This window comes from Castor canadensis, chromosome 11 (genome assembly GCF_047511655.1).
Source record: "Castor canadensis chromosome 11, mCasCan1.hap1v2, whole genome shotgun sequence".
Lineage (NCBI taxonomy): Eukaryota > Metazoa > Chordata > Mammalia > Rodentia > Castoridae > Castor > Castor canadensis.
Window position 1 is genome coordinate 71,635,144 of NC_133396.1, and position 6,062 is coordinate 71,641,205.

Genomic DNA, 6,062 nt, shown 5'->3' on the forward strand with positions numbered 1-6,062 from the left:
TACAGACTGGGAGTATTTATGAGGTGGGTGGAGAAGCCCAAAGGAAGGTCACAGGGTGTGATAATCCTCAATAGCCCTCTGACCCTCTCGAGATAATGCCTTAAAGGTGGATTATTCCTTCTGGGCCAGGTGGGGAGTTTCTAAAGGCGAATGTCTATTTTTCTTTAGGGCCAGATGGAGAATTTTCAGTAAGTCACTTTCAAGGGGGAGGGGATCCAGTTCTAACATGGCTTCCTTTTGTTCACTATAACACTCTTGCCTTTATATATATATATATATATATATATATAAAGGAGTGAGGTGTCTGAGGTTCCTCTATCTACTGCCTGCTGAATGTGGGTACTGAGGTCTCTTTAGGGGAGGAAGTATCTACTGGGTATTCTTGCTTTAGGTGACTGTGGCAGGCCTGTTGGAGGAACAGAACAGAGTTGATCTGCTTATGGGTAGTGTCCTGGAGAAACACCTGGAGCCTCTGGGAAACAAATCAAGAAAGGGTTTGAAAAAGGCAAGATCACAATGAGTTAAAAGATGAGGGGTCCCAGCAAAGCAGGAGCCATGGCATCCACTTAGCCCAGGAAGATCACTGTTCCTAGCTCTGCATTGTTTGTTGTCAGGGATTGGCATCTAATTCCTGAAGTCTCTGAACAACATCACGAACAATCCTGGACTGGTTGACATAAAAGCAACATTGACATAAAAACAGCATTCTTTGGACAAGGTTTTGAGTGTCCACATGTGTGAAGGAATGGAGGCTTTGCTTTGGGAGGTAAAGTGAGACATGCAGTTCAGAGTGAGAAGGAAAAACCAAGGGATCTTGGTGTATAGACATTGGGTATAGGTTTAAGTAGACAAAAGAACTGGGGGCAAGGGACAAAGGTATGAATAGTAAACAGTATCAATCACAGGTGTGACCTGGGTGGTCATTTTTTCAGGTTTTGTTTTGATGAGGTTCCAGAGTTGTTATCTGGAGGGTGTTCCATCCTTCAGGAAAAGTAATTCAAGTCTAGATCAAAAGTACTTGTTACTTAAGTCTAAAAGTAGAAAGACCTTTAAAAAGTAGAATATAGAGCAAGTAAAAGTCAGAAGGCTCCCAGTTCAATGGACGGCATAGGGGAAAATAATTCTGTGAACACGGACTACTAAAAGGATAAGTTTGGAGCCAGCAAGAATTAAATAGAAGGTCTTGGTCAAAAATATGAGTTTTCCTTGTCACAGGGGCCTGAAAGGGTTTAGATGTCTACTAGCAGCCACATCTCTTGGCTTTAGTAACTTTTATGAGCTCTGGCACAGGTGACTCCATCTGGATTGTGACAGTTTTCCCCTCTTGTCTCCAATTTGTCTGTCTCTGAAGGTTTTGTTAATTAACCATTTTGATTAATGAAAAGCCAACAAAAGCAAATATCCAGAAGCCTGAAAAGTAGTTTAGGAATTATCAGAACATTTAGTTATTTCCATTGCAGGTAGCATTTTAGGAAAATAATTGTGACTGACAACATTAGAGCACCAACACAAAGTATACCTTGTTATAATTAGGAATCCATAGATACAAGTGTGCAAAAATCTAGCATGGTTAACACTTTCAATTTGGGTAACATCTATATGGTAAGAGTTTCTTCCTAATTTTTCCTAAGTTTTGTATATTAGAAGGCTTATATATTTTGAGAATTTAAGTACATTTTAATATTTAAGGGAGGAAGCTACACAGATGTCATTTATACATGTCAATTGATGCCTTTTCTTGGAGTAAAATTTAGATTTGGCTAGGTAAGATAATAGGTGTACAGCACTGACAAAAATCAAAACATTAAATATCTTACAAGTTAGGGGGTCAGTGCTATTGATTACAAATACCCTCATTTCTCAATGTACGAGTACATTTTTTATACATACCAAAACACTCATATTGGTAAGACACATATAAGCCAGGTTTTAAACAGCGGGGTTGTCCAAATGGCAGGGTTTTTCTGAATGTTACTGATTATAACAGTACAACTGCCAAAAGTTTCATTAACCATTTTATATGCCAAAGGTTTAGATGTAATACTTTTGGGTAAAAGAGAGCTTTTGCTAGTCATTTTACATTTATTAAACTGACACTCTTAACTCTGCAAATGTTTGTCCAATATTTAGTTAAGATCTAGTCACGTGAACTAGGCCTCCACACAGAAGGGGAAGATTGTGGCTGGGTCTGAGGAGGAGGAGGGTAGAGGGAATGGGATCGTGGGTGTGGAAGTGATGAAGAGAAAGGAGGTTTATTATGTGGTAAGGTGGCACCCCAAGGGAAGAGGCAAAATTAGCTCATTAGCCTGTCTTCTGCATACAGACATGAGTCCTAGGTTTAGGTAGAAAAATAACTTGGGTCGGGGTGAAAGGCTGCATAATGATTAAGCAGCTCTGGTCAGTGTGGCCTGTTTGAGTATTTCAGTCTTGGTTTTGGGAGGGTTTGCAGAGAAGCTGTTACTGATATCATCTCTCAAGGAGAGCAACCTGGTCAGGATGAACACAACTGACTTAATTTTTTTAAAACGACACTTAGAAAGCAGTGCTTTGTCTTTGAAGAATATTTTTATGGTTTCTTGATTTATAAGGAAAAAAAAGGTAATGTGAAATTAATGAAAAACCCAAACCTTAAATAAAATGTATTGACGTGTGTGTATGTGCTTCATTCCATAGAAGATTACCAAAGATTGTGCAAGTGACTGAGTCCTTGGTATCTCTCTTAAACAAATGAAGAAAATTGCATCAATAGGTAAGTGGTTGTCTTCATCATCTGTATGGATTTGCTCTTCACAATAACACATGAAGGAATGTCTTGTTGAAAGTATGGCTTTCAGCTCCCTAATTGTAGAACACAAACTTTTACAAAGAACACACTGAGGGGAAATTCTCTTGGGGCCTTCCATTCTTTCTGTCTTTCCACTCATTATGTTTGGTTCACTTCTGAATGTACAACTTCTAGTAGCATCAATCAAATAAAATTAAGAATTTGTTCATTTATTCAATATATTACATAAAATGTGAACTGTTTAATATCATTGTTGAAAAGACTCCAGATGACATAGTGGAACAAAGCTGTGGTAAATTTGTAAAGCTCTTTCCTTTTGAGATAGATAGTAATTAAATAGCAATGAGACTAAATATAAGACTCAATGATATAATGCAATGAAAAAATTGAGTTTAAATTTATTTAATGTCAAAGCTAAGTGCAAGCATTTTGGTTGATTATATAGTCAGTGTACTTTATCTTTTTTTCCTCCTGAATAAGGACAGTGCTGCAAAAATTAAGTAATCAAGTTTTTATCTTTGTTTAGAAAAAATGGCTAAGCTTATAATGTTTTCATATTTTTTCATTTAGCTACAATACAATTATTTACTTTTCTATGCAATGTAAAATCATAGCAATTTGATGAAATAATAGCCATCCTATATTTTATTGAAGAAAATCTCATTATTTGCAAAAGAAATTTGTTTGGTTTGTAACCAAGCCAAATTTATACCATAATTAAAATGTGATACTTAAATGTGGCACATAATTTCCATAATCCCATCCACACACTGAAGTGAATTAATCTATACATGGTACTTTACAAATATTTTAAAACTTAGTCACCATAAGAATATTTTAAAGCTTTATTCCAATATTAAAAATGAAAAACAGGAATTCAGAATATTTAAGTGATTTTCCCGACATTGTACACTTGTTGAATAGCAGAACTAGGATTCAAACATAAACATGCCACATTTTAAAGTCTTTACTCTTTCTTAAAATACTATACTGCCTTCCTCATAATGATTTATTTGTTTGTTCATAATTTCTTTATATATTTATGTATTTATTTATTTTGCAGTACTGGGGATTGAACTCACGGCCTCATACTTGTTAGGAAAATGCTTTATCACTTGAACAATGAGCCTAGGCCTTTCTACTGTTTTTAATTTGTTTATCTGACTGTGACTTCTACCTCTGCCTCCCAAGTAGTTGGAATTACAAGTGTGAACCACCACACTGGGCTAGTTTTGTGATAGGGTCTTGCTAAATTTTAGCTGGGATGGCCTCAAACTGTGATCCTCCTGTCTCTGTCTCCTTAGCAGCTGGGATTGCAGGAATTTACCTCCATGTCAGGCTCTCATCTTGCTTCTGTTGACTCCATTTGATTACACTGTCACTTATTGAGCTTCTAGTTTGTACAAACTTGATTACTTTGGCATTGAATTTTGCTTACGGGCTTCAAGTATCCCAAATTATCTTATTAACCCAAATCTTTTGATCTTCTCATAAAGACTTTCTGTTATTATTCATTTCATTTGAATTCAAGTGAAATTCATGTCAAAGTTTCTTTTCTTTCATGTATTTCTAAGTTTTTTATAAAAGCTTTACCTATACTGAGACCAATATTGCATTCTAGTTGTTATTCTGAAAGTTCTCTTTATTAATCATACTCATTTGTCTATTTTCTTTGCTTGGGCACTGATCAGGAGGAAAACTGGAAAACATTGGGTGGTCTTCTTAAAAGCAGTGAATGTGGACACCACACAAAGCCTGTGAAACTAGACTTCCTGAGTCCCTATCTGTGAAACACTGTATAGGGTGATAGTCCAAAAAGTTAAATGAATTCCTCAGGATCAGACACCCAATTAAGGAGCCCAGGGGTTGGGTCCTTCAAGTTAAGTCTGAGTTCATTCTTTTAGTCCTCATTCAGGCAGCACTGAAACATAAACACACTACATCTAAGTAGTATAAAAATTCTGTCTGTATCTTTTACATGATACTTTTACTTGTACAATTTTTTGTAACAAAAATGTACAAAAATTGTACAATTTTTACTTATATAAGGTCACTGATGTCAGGCATCAACTATCAAGAAGCTCTGGTTTATTTCTGAGTATTTCATAGTTAGTCAAGTTGTTGGATGATTTTGAAAAGTATTACAAATGGAAATGTTATGGAATGGATATTTATGATTCCAGAAAAATACTAGTAAAATCAGCTCATGGAGTTTATGATGACATTACAAACTTTTTATCAAGTCTTCTTTCAGTTTATCAAACAATTGAATTTATGAAAAGAGACTGTTATGGAAAAAGAATATACAAATCAGCCAAAGAAAAATTAAAAATCACTTTCTTAGTTTATCTCTGAAATGCATGGCTCTTTTTCCATATTAATATCACCTCAATAACTACTTTATATCTCATGTCATTCTAAAAAAAAGGAAAATATGCTTTTTTTAATAACATGAAAGATATTTGATAATCTCAGACAACTTTTGCTAGAGAAATAAATTGAATGGTATAAATAAAGAAATCCAAAATGTTTATTATTACAGGTAATCTGAAGTTTTCATATTTTACATTTTAGGTAAAATAACATTTACCAAAGACAAATATATGGCATCTTTAAATACAGGTATTTACAGAGTGCGCAATGCATATTTAAGATTATAAATGTTTCTGTAAAATAGAGACATATGTATATTTATTAGCATAATCTTATTTGAATAATTATAAAAGGAATATAACTTATGGAGAACATGCTGTGTACATGAGCAAGCCTGGCAGATACCTGAGCCTGCAGGACCTTAGACTCCCTCACTTCTTTTTAACTTCCTGTCATTTCTAATTACTACCCCAAATCTTAAAAGCACAAACATGAGACATAATTACTTCTGGGGAGATCCTCAGCTTATCATTCAAACAACCATTTGCAACCAGGAGAAATACTCCATGTAACTGAACTGCAGCCAACAGGAATGAGCCCAAGTGATGTTCCCATTCTTCCCATTCTCACTGACCAGCCAGGCTATATTTAACCTAGAAAATTTGTAGAGACAAATGTGCTTTCACAAAACTTCCTGTTGCTAGCTTTAAACTAGAAGTGATATACTGCTATTACTGAGCCAGGATTAGTAACTCAAGAACAAGTGTTCATCCTCCCATTGTAAGAACTGGGTCACTTCTGAACTTTCTATTACTGAGAGAAACAGAATATTTATCATTTTAGAAAATGCTGTCTGCACATATGGACATCTAGGTATTATATCGTGTACATTAGAGAAAAATCC